This window comes from Acinonyx jubatus, chromosome E4 (assembly GCF_027475565.1).
Source record: "Acinonyx jubatus isolate Ajub_Pintada_27869175 chromosome E4, VMU_Ajub_asm_v1.0, whole genome shotgun sequence".
Lineage (NCBI taxonomy): Eukaryota > Metazoa > Chordata > Mammalia > Carnivora > Felidae > Acinonyx > Acinonyx jubatus.
In genome coordinates this window covers 83704-98538 of record NC_069395.1, presented here as the reverse complement: position 1 = coordinate 98538, position 14835 = coordinate 83704, and the positions used below count along the sequence as shown (strand labels likewise).

At 43.3% G+C, this 14835-nt stretch overlaps 1 pseudogene; it reads right to left on the bottom strand.

Moving 5' to 3' along the window:
• Nucleotides 1–7769: 7769 nt before the first annotated feature.
• On the bottom strand, nt 7770–8349 carry LOC106987254 (phosphatidylethanolamine-binding protein 1-like; annotated as a pseudogene).
• Nucleotides 8350–14835: the final 6486 nt, after the last annotated feature.

The following is a 14835-nucleotide window of genomic DNA, read 5'->3' as shown; positions in this document are numbered from 1 at the left end:
ATCTTTCTTGTAAATTCTTTGGAAGACTTCTCTTTCATGCCACTGGCCAAAACCAGGTTCTGGTTCCAGAAGCAAAGAAAGCCTTGAAATGTCTTGGCATTTTCAGCCTTCCTCATGGAAGGCGATCTGCCAACAAGAAGGGTCTGGTGGGTGCTGCAGCTGGTGAAGGGGCAGGAGAATTGTTGTAGAGAAGCCGGAAGGCCAAGTCCTCTGACTTGCGGGAGGAAGAGGTGGGGAGCTCAACAGAACACACAGGCCCAACGCGTACCAGAGGGTTGTGCATTGTGTGAGGAGTGTCCCCCATGCTGGGGCTTTTGTAAATATGAGATCAAAGCCAACTCAGTCTTTGTTTTAATTCCTGCCAGTTTCAACCACAAGGACTCACCTTGAACCCAAGGGGCAGAGGCTTGAATTGTATCTTTGGCAATATACTCCCCTCCTCCATGGGGAATTCCCTGAGGCATAGGTGGGAATGAAGAACTAGGAGCAGAACGTGTTTTTTTCTTGGATTTCCAAGTCTGAGTGTCTTGTCCTGAGCAGTAGGAGGACAGTGGTGCAAATATAGCACATGGCAGCTGCCCGTCTGATGCGGAGGAAACAGCCCTGCCCTGGGGGAGACTCCGTCTTTGTAAGGGGCAGTGGGACCTGGTACTCCAATAAGGCCTTGGCTGGAAGTCAGGGGCCCTCACTGGGGGACTTTTGGGGGTGTGATGAAAATCTGGATAGGTTGCTAGATGAAGAGGGGGATCAGGTGCGCTCAGCAAGGGAAAGGCCTGGGAGGGGTTAGAAGAACAGATCTGGAAGTTTAGGGTGAGAGCTTAGAAAGCAAAATGGCAACTCATTTGTCCACCTTGGGAGTTGCCAGGACCCTTGTGGGGCCAGTGAGTGTGAGCAGGAACCTTACCTCACTCTGCACTGTCCTGGCGTGGCTGAACACAGAGCTGCACAGAAGAGGGGGTGACTCACTCCAGGTCTGAGACACAGCTCTCTAAACATGCTTGGGGGTGAGCATGGGCTTTCCTCCTGAGCCCAACCTCCAGACCCTGGGAATGGCCACCCTAACAGAAGTGAGGAGGCTTCTCATCTTGTGTGTCAGCAAACTTCTTGGCTTGCCAACTAAGTGGTTAGCAAATTGCATAGGTGTTGTCTCTCTCAGGAGTAAAAACCCCATGCCTCCAAGGAAAGCATGAGTGTCTGGGTTAGGGTTTAGGAGCTCTGAGCTAGGACTTGGTTCTGTCCCTCACCAGCAGTGTGGCCTTGGGCAAGCCACTTGTTTCTCCAGCCTCAGTTTCACCATCTGTAAACCAGAGGTGCTGTCCTTGGCTGTTGTGGGAGGTGAGGGGAACAGACCACAGTTGGAACCACAGCTCAGCCTCTGTTAGCTGGGTGACTTCAGACAGATTAACCTCTTTCCGTGCTTGGTTTTCTCACCCAGAGATGGGCATTGGGTTATCTAGAGGGTTAAGGCTGTGCCTGGCACCTGGCTGACGCTCAGTGAATGTTAACTTCCCCTCTCCCTTTTTAAATTTATTTATTTATTTTACAAGACAGAGTGAGAGACTGGGGGGGGGGGGGAGAGAGAGGGAGAGAGAAAGAGAGAGCATGGGGAAGGGGCAGAGAGGGAGAGAGGGAGAGAGAGTGCAGGGAAGGGACAGAGAGAGGGAGAGAGAGAATCCCAAGCAGGCTCTGTGATGTTAGCACAGAGCCCTACACCGTGAACCCGGGATCATGACCCCAGCTGAACTCAAGAGCTGGGATGCTTAACTGACTGAGCCACCCAGGCACCCCTCCCATTTTCTTGCTGAGCTGTCAGTTCAGAGATTTTAGCCATTCACCTCCACCTACGTATTTGCTAATTTTTGCCAGGTGCAGGACTGATGGCAGCAGCAGCCACAGTGCAAAGCCAAAACAGGATGGGTCACGTCTCAGCCATTGACAGGGATTAACATTAGACTGAGGGCCTGGCTGAGACCCAGAAGGAGCCACCACCCTGACTTGTCTTGAGAACTAACTGGGGCAGAGATGGTCTTGTAGTCTGTGAAGTCTACGGGACAGGGAGAGATACAAGGCGTTAATCCCCAGGAAGGAGGGCATTTCCCACAGGGGGAAGGAACCTGCATTTCTCCAGAGTTCCTGCAAGTGGCCAGGAAAGGCTTGATGTCTGCTGGCCTCTCTTCCTGGCTGAGACGCAGCAGGGGTATCCGTGGGGGAGGAGATGGTGGGGGGAGGGCGCTGTCAGCTCCTCTTTCAGCATTTCAAGGTTCGATTTTAGAGTCTTTAAGTCTTGTGGTTCCACTTTATGGTTGTGACTGAATGTCCCCTTCATACTCTTGAACTCTTTGATTATGATTTATACTAACCCCCCTGCCACTGCTGCTCTGCTACTGTAGAGTCATGGCTGACAACATTGCTAGCATAAGACATAAAAATAAGCATATTTAAAATAGAAGAGTCCAGCAATTCAGGGCATGGACCCTAGGGCTGGCGACCTAAATTCAAATCTAGCCTCTGCCATTTACTACCTGTGTGATCCTGGGCAAATTACTTAAGCCCACTGTGCCTCAGTTCCCACGTCTGTGAAGTGGGAGTGAAAATAGTGTTTCCTACCTCTTAAATTTGTTGTGAGGATCACACGAGTCCATGTGTAAAGCCTTAGAAAAGTGCCTCGCACAAAGTAAACTGAAGGATAAGCATTAACTATTCATATCTTTGCAAACTCTCCAGGGCGCTGTTCCCCCAGAGACTACACACCGTGTCTCAACCCGGCTAACACAGCCAGGCTCTTCAGTTGTCGGGAAGGGTGGCTGTTTCCTCAGAGAAGCCCCAGATAAGGCACTCGGTTTGGGTTGAGGTGCCATGCTGTATGACAGACATTTCGTTATCACTAATGTCATCCTCCATACCTTGAGATGACCCACCATGCGAGCCCAATGGCCTGAAGAGCTGTGATTTCCACCTCCTATTTCATACCTGGACCGAGTCGGTAGGACTGTTTTAATTCTCTCTCTCTCTCTGTCTCTGCTGATTAAATGTGGATGGAGTTGAATGCGGGTCTGGTGGCATCACACCCTCCACCGTTGCTGCTACTACCACCTCCAGTGGACACCAGACCCCTCGCGGAGGACTCTTTCTGTGCCAGGCACCATGCCAACCATTGTGTCTTAACGTTTATTCATTTTTGAGAGAGAAAGAGAGAGGGACAGAGCGTGAGTGGGCAAGGGGCAGAATGAGAGGGAGACACAGAATCGGAAGCAGGTTCCAGGCTCCGAGCTGTCAGCACAGAGCCAGACGCAGGGCTCGAAATCACGAACCGTGAGATCACGACCTGAGCTGAAGTCACATGCTTAACTGACTGAGCCACCCAGGCGCCCCCCCCACCTCTTTTTTCATGCTAACCACTTTGTAAGTGTTGTCTTATTTAATCCTTAACAACTCTGCGAAGTTTATTTTATTTTTTATATTTAAAAATATTTTATTTTATTTTTTAAAAAATTTTTTAAACGTTTATTTATTTTTGAGACAGAGAGAGAGAGACAGAGCATGAACGGGGGAGGGGCAGAGAGAGAGGGAGACACAGAATCGGAAGCAGGCTCCAGGCTCTGGGCTATTAGCCCAGAGCCCGACACGGGGCTCGAACTCACGGACCGTGAGATCGTAACCTGAGCTGAAGTCGGACGCTTAACCGACTGAGTCACCCAGGCCCCCCTAAAAATATTTTATTTTTAAGCAATCTCTATACCCAATGTAGGACTTAAACCCACAACCCTGAGATCAAGAGTCACGTAGTCCACTGACTGAGCCAAACAGGCACTTGGTGTGAAGTCCATTTTATTATCTGCATTTTACAGGTGAGGGTGCAGGATTCAGAGAGGTAACTTGGCCACATGGCTTGGAGGCAAAGGAACCAGAATTCAAGCCTGTGTTTGTTTGGCTCCCAAGGCTGGTGCCATTCACCATGGGATCCCACACACCAGCCTCCTCACCTGTGTTGTTTCTTCAGCACAGAGACAGAGTCTCCCATGTCTTTCCAGCACACAAAGACCTTGCATCGTAAGCCTGGCATTTGGGACATGTGATTCATTTTTTATTTTTTGTTTTTTATTTTAGAGAGAGTGAGAGGCACGAGCAGGAGAGAGAGGCAGAGGGAGAGAGAGAGAATCTCAAGCAGGTTCCATGCTCAGCATGATGCTTGTTCCCATGACCCAGGGGTCATGACCTGAGTTGAAATCAAGAGCCAGATGCTCTACTGACTGAGCCACCCAGGAGCCCAGGACATGTGACTTTAATACAGTAAAGAAACTGGCACATCTGGGCTTCCCTCCAGGGTGCATGAGCTTTCCAGAACTTTCTTATAATTTCCATACTATATTCAAGCTGTTGCATGAGGAGGCCCAATTGTGTCTGGATTTATTCTTTCCTTGTGAGTCTAGGGCAAGGAGTAGTGCAGGAGATTCAACAGAGGAGGGGAATGTCAGTTTACCATACACATGTCTGTTGTCTCTTTTACTCCTCGTAATTTGGGAGTGCTTCCAGCTCAGTGCTGTTGGTGTTCTGGGTGGCTAACACTTGGATGGGGGAAAGACCCTCATTCTTTAGATGATTTTTGCTTGTTATTTGCTCTTATCTCAGAGACAGAGAAAATGAATATAAGCTTTAATAAGATATACAGAAGGTGATTCCTAGGTAGCAGAGCAGAGACCGTGGCAAGGAGAGCTTGATCAGATCTCATCTCATATGATCTTAGAAATGCAAGTGGAGTAGAAGAGGGACAGCATATGTTCACATGTTCACTGTAACAATATAAAAAATAACACAAGGAATAGCCAATTACCCACCAGCTTAAGATGTAAACCATTATCAAAGACCTAAATGTAAGAGCTAAAACTATAAAACTCTTGTTAATACAACATAGGGGAAAAGCTTTGTGACATTGGATTAGGCAATGATTTCTTGGATATGACACTCAAAGCTCAGGTAACAAAAGAAAAAATAGATAAATTGGACTCCATCAAAATAAAACTTCTGTGCATCAAAGGACACAATCAAGAGAGTGAAAAAGGCAACCCATGAAATGGGAGAAAACAACCTTTGCAAATCACATCTCTTAAGGGGTCAATGTCCAGAATACATAAAGAACTCTGACAACTCAGCAATAACAAAAAGCGAACAATCTGATTAAAAAATGGGCAAAGGACTAGAATAGACATTTCTCCAAGGAAAATATACAAATGGTCAAGGAGCACATGAAAAGATGTTCCATGTTACTAATTTCTGGGGAAATGCAAATAAAAAATGACATATCACCTCATACCCTTTAGGGCTGCAGTATATAATTGTATATAATGTATAACCAGAAAAAATCAAATGTTGATGAGGAAGAGGAGAAATTGGAACCCTCATGCACTGTTGGTGGGAACATAAAATGTTGCACGTGCTGTGGAAAATAGTGTGGCGGTTTCTCAACAAATTAAACGTAGAATTATCATATGATCCAGCAATCCATTTCTGGGTATATATTGAAAATAATTAAAAGCAGAGTCTCAAAGAGATATTCGTACATCTATGTTCACAGCAGCATTATTTGCAAAGGACTAAAAGTGGAAGCAACTCAAGTGTTCATCAACAGAAGAATGAATAAACAGAATGTGATACATACGTACAATGGAATGTTATTCAACCTTAAGAAGGAAGGAAGTCTTGTCATCCATGCTATGACACTGATGAACCTTCAGGACATCATGTTAAGTGACATAAGCCAGTCACAAAAAGACAGACACTGTGTGATTCCATTTATATGAGGTCCTTAGAGTTGTCAAACTCACAGAGACAGAAAGTAGATGGCAGACATCAGGGGCTGAAGGTTGGTCGGGGGTTGGGGGGGGTGGTTGGAGCAGAGAGTGTTTAATGGGGACAGAGTTTCAGTTTTGCAAGATGAAAACAGTTCTGGAGATGAATGGTAGTGATGGTTGCATAACAGTATAAATGCACTTACTACCACTGAATTGTACCCTTAAAAATGGCAAATTTTATATGTGTTTTACCACGATTAAAATAACTGTATAAACCATTACAAATAGAGTTGAATCCTCTTGACTCCCACTGCCCTCTACTACACTCAGAGAAACTGACATCTTGAATTTGATTGTGTATTGTTCCCTTTGTGTATTTCATTTAGTTTTGTTTGTTTCAAATTTTATACTTCTGAAACTTGATTTATCTCTGCTTAGCATTATCTTTGTGAGAGTCATGTTGATATGCATCATGCTAGTTCACTCATTTTCACTTTATTGTGTTTTATTTCACCTTGTGAATTCTGTGCAATTCATCTGTCTATTCTCATGGAATTCTCCTATTTATTCCTATCTCCTACCAGATAGACCACTTTCTTTTTTTGCTGTTACAAACAGCAATCCCATAAATATCAATAGGGAATGTGTATTTCTGACTACATGTGGTATTGCTGAATTTTCCTCCACAGAGGTTATGCGAATTTATATTCCCACCAGCAGCTTATGAGTTTCTGTTGCTCAAAGTCCTAATCGTCAGATTAATATTTTTCCTGACCCTGCATCTAAGTGATTACTCAACACTTGCTTTTCCATCATTCCTCTTTTGTCAACTGCTTGTTCTTACCCTTTAGACATTTTCTCTCACATTGTTGTCTCTTCGTGTTAATTTATCAGAGTTCTTTCTATATTTTGGATACTATACCGTTGTCAATTATATGTGTAACAAATATTTTCTCCTAGTCTATGGTTTGTATGTTTTTAAATGGTGTCTTTTGATGAAAATAAATTTTAAATTTAAATGTAGTCAAGCCTTTTCTGGCTTATGTTCTCTTTCTCTTTGCTTAAGAAAATCTTCACTACCCTGAGGTCATAAAGATCTTTCTCTATATTTTCTTTTAAAAGATTTAAAGTTTTCTTTTATACATTCAAGTTGTTAACCCAGCTGGAATTTATTTTATTTTATTTAATTTTCATCCACACAATGTTTTTATTTATATTCAGCTAAAAGCAAACAGCAGAATTAACATAAGATTCTGCAGCTACAGGTGGGCTTTTCTTACACAGATTCGGAGTGACCAGTTCAACAGCCACAGACAGGGGATTTCTGACAACCTCTCATCAGCCCTACTGCCCATCTAGACAGCCATACCTTAACTGCAAAGTGACTTTCCCCATTGCTTTTTCCAGTACTGCTTTTTAAAGGAGCCAGAGTGGGACACTGACCCCCAGTAACCACTCTGAGATGTACCATGTTAGGGGTTAGTGGACACATCAGCCTTTGGCTGTCTTGGTGAGAGACACGGCCATGAAAACACAACCCGGAAGTGCCATCATGCACGATTCTGGAGCCGGGCTCACAGAGGCAGATGCAATGAATCTCTCTCTCTCTGTCTCTTTTTTTTTGATAAACCTCCCTAAGAAATTCTTTGATGCTCTGCTCTAATACTGTAGACCTGGTCTTTTTACCTGAATTTTTTCTTTTAAATTTTGGGTTGCGATTCTTATGTTAATAATTTGAGGACCCCATCCTAGCACCAAAATATTCCCCAAAATGAAGTTCAAATTTGATCAAAACATAAACTGGGTGTGACTTTCTAGAATTATAAAGGTCAGGCAGAAGAAGTCACCTGAAACCACTCAGTGATTGCTCAGTCCCCCCTGGGAGACTGGGAATGGGGAAGCAGAGAAATCTACATGAATCCCAGAATCTGGGAGCACTGCTCCAGACCTCAGGGTCGGTTTCTGTCTCTTAGCATTCCCCTACTTCCCAGACAGCTGCTTATGGAGTTTGGACATATAGTCCTCCCACTCAGTCTGGTAACACATGTGGGCCACCGGGGACCTGAGCTCATACTTTTTGTGGAAAGATGCCACTTTGACTGTGGCACAGTGGTCTCCAGATCAGTTGCTGAGAATGGGCTCATCACACTTCAGTGGCCCATTCTGCTTGTAAACCAGCCAGACATAGCTGTGAAGGCCTGTGCTCTTGGGAGGCCCAGAGCGGATGTAATGGGAGAAGACTGTGCCACAGCTGATGTCATTGCCCTTCATGTTGACCATCAGAAAATGGTGCCATTCCCTGTATTTGAGGTCCTTCTTGCTGGGAGCACCCTGATCTGTCATGACCAAGGTGTAGAGTTTGCCTGGATCAATGCCACTGCCATGCAGTACTGGTGGGCCGTTTCTTAACCTGGGCGGGTGTCAGCACTTTGCCCAGCTTGTTGACCTTTGCCCTGGTGTATTTGGCCTGCATTGGATACTGTGGCTGTCCCTCCACCTCCTGCAGGTTAAGAGGCCTGGGCCACTTGCTGAGGTCCACCAGCATTGTGGAGCCGAGTTGGGCAGAATTGTGGGAGGCAGGCACAGGCTGGCAGCACTGGGTCTGAGTGGTCCACACACTGCTGGAACTCATTTTTTGTGTATTATGTAATGTAGAGTGGAATCCAGTTCTACTTTTTTTCTCCACATGGACAATTAATTATCCCAGGGCCACATACTGACCATGCTGCCACTTCCCACTGATCTTCTGTGTCCTGACCAATGTCCTGCTCTCCTGCAGATCACATGTCCATTTATGTGTGGCTCCGTTTCTGGGATCTCCGTTTTGTTCTGTTTCTCGATCTCTGAGCGATTACTTCAGTGATCTTAATGATCACTGCCTTATAATGAGTCTTTTGTCTGGTAGGGATGTCCATGATCTTGTTCATCTTCTTCAAACACATTTTAGAATCGATGCGTTTTTATTAGGTTGACTCCTAGGTATTAAAAGTTTTTGTTCATAGCAAATGCCATTATTAACTTTGCCAACTGTTGCTAGTATTTAGGAATACAACTGACTTTTATGTAGACCCAAACCTTGCAGAGTGCTGCCCTGGTGTCTGCAGAGTGAGGGAGGCAGGTCATGGTGTCTCTGCAGAGTGAGGGAGGCAGGTTTATAGGTGTCTCTGCTCTCCAGTGCAGCTTGGCTGTGGCTGGAGGGATGGAAGTCTGAGTGGCCACTTTTGGCCAGGAAGGATGATGTGGTGAAAGACAAAGGGACAGGGAGGGAACTGAGAGATGGTGGGGGAGCTGAAAGTTTTATACATGGTGCTTTGGTTAAATCCCTAGGTTGAGCCCTTTGAGAAAACCTGTAGCTGCTACTGTGGTCAGATTTGTGCCTCCTTTGACTGTAGGTACCTGCAAATCCAGCCAAGTTGGTGAGGTGGGGAGGTGGGAAGGGTCAGTATTAATCGGATTAGACCTGGCACCGAGTAGCTTGCCAGTATTTGCTGATTGGGTGATCACACCCACATCAGTTCTTGGCTGGGTGACAGAGACAAAGCCCCAAAGGGAGTGGACGGGGTTTGAGGGACCTTAGTGTGGAAGATCAGGAGGTGTCTTGTCTCTTTCTGTCCAGAATATATTTCCTAATATTCGGAACACTTAGTAAGCCTGAGTAAATAATGCCCTTCCTCTTCCTTGTGCTACCTTGAGAGGCACTGTGGATAAAACCAGGTGGATGGCCTTGGACGAGATCTGCTGTGATAGGCACCAAGTTCTGGACACCCTCAACAGATCTCACAAAGGTCATGGCCACTGTCGCTCCCACTAGAGTCTGGGCGTTGGAGCTCAAACCCCTAATCAGAAGGCAGATGTAAACTTCTCTGGTATGCTAGCTTGGCAGCACTTCAAGCTGGCCCTGCTCATCTCCTTTCTTTCCTGGGGTATATGGAGGAGCAGCACTGTTGCTCCTTGAACGCCAAGCTCCCCCTCCAACTCCTTTCTAGATCTGGTGTCATGGGCAGGGTCTTGATCTCAGCTGGCTGCTGGTTAGTCACCAGCAAGAGTCAGCAGATAATGAAGGACTGTTTACTTTGAATGACTTGGTTGGTTAAGCAGAGAGCCACTTTGATCTTACTGTGGGGCAGGCCCTGTGCTGACTGCTGGGGATGCAGCCATAAATAAACAAGAGAGATGCTTTTCTTGTGGACACGTTCTCCTGAAGAGTCCTTGCTACAGGGCAAGTGGCCCAATCTGAGGGTTCAGGAAAGGTCTTCCTGACAGATACCTAAAGCACAATATAGCCAGATAGGACAAAGGGTAGAAGAGTTCTGGGCAGGTGGAAGAGCATGGGGGAAGCTCTGTACTGGTCTGCCGTGGAGGAGCCGGAAGGAGCCCAGAGCAGACAGCCTGGAGGGCAGGGGCCAGAGCACCCAGGACTTTGAACAGCAGGGAGTTTGTACTTTACTCAAAGAGGAGTGGGAAGCCTGCACATCTTCTGACATAGGGGAGTGACTTGGGTGACCAACTCGTCCTGGCTTCCCAGGGATATTCAGGCTTTAGCAGTTAAAAGTCCTGTGCCCCAGAAACCCCTCAGTTCCAAATAAGCCAGGATGGACTTGACTGGTTAGATTTATGTTTTAAAAAGTTCACTCTGACTGAAGAATGGAAAATAGGATTGGAAAGGGAAAGTGAGGATGGGGGTGAGCATTTAAGAGGCTGGGGAATGCAGAAGCTTTTTATCTTGATGAGGTCCCAATACTTCATTTTTGCTTTTAATTCCCTTGCCTTTGGAGACATGTCAAGTAAGAAATTGCTGCAGCTGAGGTCAGAGAGGTTTTTTCCTGCTTTCTCCTCTAGGGTTTTGATGGTTTCCTGTCTCACATTCAGGTCCTTCATCCATTTTGAGTTTATTTTTGTGAATGGTGTAAGAAATTGGTCTAGTTTCATTCTGCATGTTGCTGTCCAGTTCTCCGAGCACCATTTGTTAAAGAGACTGTCTTTTTTCCGTTGGATATTCTCTCCTGCTTTGTCGAAGATTAGTTGGCCATACTTTTGTGGGTTCAATTCTGGAGTCTCTGTTCTGTTCCATTGGTCTATGTGTCTGTTTTTGTGCCAATACCATGCTGTCTTGATGATTACAGCTTTGTAGTAGAGGCTAAAGTCTGGGATTGTGATGCCTCCTGCCTTGGTTTTCTTCTTCAATATTACTTTGGCTATTCGGGGTCTTTTGTGGTTCCATACAAATTTTAGGATTGCTTCTTCTAGCTTCAAGAAGAATGCTGGTGCAATTTTGGTTGGGATTGCATGGAATGTGTAGATAGTTTTGGGTAGTATTGACATTTTAACAATATTTATTCTTCCAATCCATGAGCAGGGAATGTTTTTCCATTTCTTTATATCTTCTTCAATTTCTTCCATAAGCTTTCTATAGTTTTCAGCATACAGATATTTTACATCTTTGGTTAGGTTTATTCCTAGGTATTTTATGATTCTTGGTGTAATTGTGAATGGGATCAGTTTCTTTATTTGTCTTTCTGTTGTTTCTGTACATTAATTTTGTATCCTGCGACTTTGCTGAATTCATGTATCAGTTTTAGCAGACTTTTGGTGCAGTCTATCTGGTTTTCCATGTATAATATCATGTCATCTGCAAAAAATGAAAGCTTGACTTCATCTTTGCCAATTTTGATGCCTTTGATTTCATTTTGTTGTCTGATTGCTGAGGCTAGGACTTCTGACAGTATGTTAAACAACAGTGGTGAGAAGTGGACATTCCTGTTGTGTTCCTGATCTCAGGGGGAAAGCTCTCAGTTTTTCCCCATTGAGGATGATATTAGCTGTGGGCTTTTCATAAATGGCTTTTATGATGTTTAAGTATGTTCCTTCTATCCCGACTTTCTCGAGGGTTTTTATTAAGAAAGGATGTTGAATTTTGTCAAATGCTTTTTCTGCATCGATTGACAGGATCATATGGTTCTTATCTTTTATTAATGTGATGTATCACATTGATTGATTTGCGAATGTTGAACCAGCCCTGCAGCCCAGGAATGAATCCCACTTGATCATGGTGAGTAATTCTTTTTATATGCTGTTGAATTTGATTTGCTAGTATCTTATTGAGAATTTTTGCATCCATATTCATCAGGGATATTGGCCTGTAGTTCTCTTTTTTTGCTGGGTCTCTGTCTGGTTTAGAAATCAAAGTAATGCTGGCCTCATAGAATGAGTCTGGAAGTTTTTCTTCCCTTTCTATTTTTTGGAACAGCTTGAGAAGGATAGGTATTATCTCTGCTTTAAATTTCTGGTAGGATTCCCCAGGGAAGCCATCTGGTCCAAGACTCTTATTTGTTGGGAGATTTTTGATAACTGATTCAATTTTTCACTGGTTATGGGTCTGTTCAAATTTTCTATTCCTTCCTGTTTGAGTTTTGGAAGTGTGTGGGTGCTTAGGAATTTGTCCATTTCTTCCAGGTTGTCCAGTTTGTTGGCATATAATTTTTCACAGTATTCCCTGATAATTGCTTGTATTTCTGAGGAATTGGTTGTAATAATTCCACTTTCATTCATGATTTTATCTATTTGGGTCCTCTCCCTTTTCTTTTTGAGAAGCCTGGCTAGAGGTTTATCAATTTTGTTTATTTTTTCAAAAAACCAACTCTTGGTTTCATGGATCTGCTCTACTGTTTTTTAAGATTCTATATTGTTTATTTCTGCTCTGATATTTATTATTTATCTTCTTCTGCTGGGTTTGGGGTGTCTCTGCTGTTCTGCTTCTTTTTCCTTTAGGTGTGCTGTTAGATTTTGTATTTGGGATTTTTCTTGTTTCTTGAGATAGGCCTGGACTGCAATGTATTTTTCTTTCAGGACTGCCTTCACTGCATCCCAAAGCATTTGGATTGCTGTATTTTCATTTTCATTTGTTTCCATATATTTGAAAGTTTCTTCTCTAATTGCCTGGTTGACCCATTCATTCTTTAGTAGGATGTTCTTTAACTTCCATGCTTTTGGAGGTTTTCCAGACTTTTTCCTGTGGTTGATTTCAAGTTTCATAGCATTGTGGTTTGAAAGTGTGCATGGTATGATCTCAATTCTTTTATACTTATGAAGGGCTATTTTGTGACCCAGTATGGTCTGTCTTGGGGAAAGTTCCATGTGCACTCGAGAAGAAAGTATATTCTATTGCTCTGGGATGCAGAGTTCTAAATGTATCTGTCAAGTCCATCTGATCCAATATATCATTCAAGACCCTTGCTTCTTTATTGATTCTCTGTCTAGATGATCTATCCATTGTTGTAAGTGGAGTATTAAAGTTTCCTTCAACTACCACATTCTTACCAATAAGGTTGCTTTATGTTTGTGATTAATTGTTTTATATATTTGGGGGCTTCTGAATTCGGTGCATAGACATTTATAATTGTTAGCTCTTCCTGATAGATAGACCCTGAAATTATTATAAAATGCCCTTCTTCAACTCTTGTTACAGCCTTTAATTTAAAGTCTAGTTTGTCTGATATAAGTATGGCTACTCCAGCTTTCTTTTGACTTCCAGTAGCATGATAGATAGTTCTCCATCCACTCACTCTCAATCTGAAGGTGTCCTCGGGTCTAAAATGAGTTTCTTGTAGACAGCAAATAGATGGGTCTTGTTTTTTTTTTTTTTTTTTTTTTTTCCATTCTGATACCCTATGTGTTTTGGTTGGAGCATTTAGTCCGTTTGCATTCAGTGTTATTATTGAAAGATATGGGTTTAGAGTCATTGTGATATCTGTAGGTTTCATGCTTGTAGTGGTGTTTCTGGTACTTTGTGGTCCTTGCAACATTTCACTCATAGAGTCCCCCTTAGGATCTCTTGTAGGGCTGGTTTAGTGGTGATGAATTCCTTCAGTTTTTGTTTGTTTGGGAAAACCTTTATCTCTCCTTCTATTCCGAATGACGGACTTGCTGGATAAAGGATTCTTGGCTGCATATTTTTTCTGTTCATCACATTGAAGATTTCCTACCATTCCTTTCTGTCCTGCCAAGTTTCAATAGATAGGTCTGCTACTACCCTTATGTGTCTACCTTTGTATGTTAAGGCCCATTTATTCTTAGCTGCTTTCAGAATTCTCTCTTTACCCTTGTATTTTGCCAGTTTCACTATGATATGTCGTGCAGAAGATCGTTTCAAGTTACGTCTGAAGGGAGTTCTCTGTGCCTCCTGGATTTCAATGCCTGTTTCCTTCCCCAGATCAGGGAAGTTCTCAGCTATGATTTGTTCAAGCACACCTTCAGCCCCTTTCTCTCTCTTCTTCTTCTGGAATTCCTATGATATGGATATTGCTCCGTTTGATTGCATCATTTAGTTCTCTAATTCTCCCCTTGTACTCCTGGATTTTTTTTTTTTATCTCTCTTTTTCTCAGCTTCCTCTTTTTCCATAATTTTATCTTCTAATTCACCTATTCTCTCCTCTGCCTCTTCAATCCGTGCTGTGGCCACCTCCATTTTATTTTGCACCTCATTTATAATATTTTTTTAATTCATCATGACTATTTTTAGTCCCTTGATCTCTGTAACAATAGATTCTCTGCTGTCCTCTATGCTTTTTTCAAGCCTAGCGATTATTTTATGACTATTATTCTAAATTCTTGTTTTGTTATATTGCTTAAATCGGTTTTGATCAATTCATTAGCTGTCACTACTTCCTGGAATTTCTTTTGAGGAGAATTCTTCCGTTTCATCATTTTGGCTAGTTTTCTGTCCCTTCTGTGTTTTAAAAGCTTGTTGTGTGCTCTGCACCTGTGAGCTCTGCTATATTAAAGGAGGATCATACACTGTCCTGAGGGCCTGGCCCTTCAGGAGGTGTTTTTTCGGAGATTGTTACTTGATCTCTGTTGTGACTTTGGTTATTTTATTATCCTACTCATAGTGATGTTTTGGACCCTCCACCAGGTGTGCTTCGATTTGTTCCTTGGAGTAGCCGTGTAAAGGAAAACAGATAGACAAACAGGAGGCAAAAACACACAGAAACACAAATAACACAAAGAAACAAATAAACAAAAACAAAAACCTAAAGACTAAAAACAA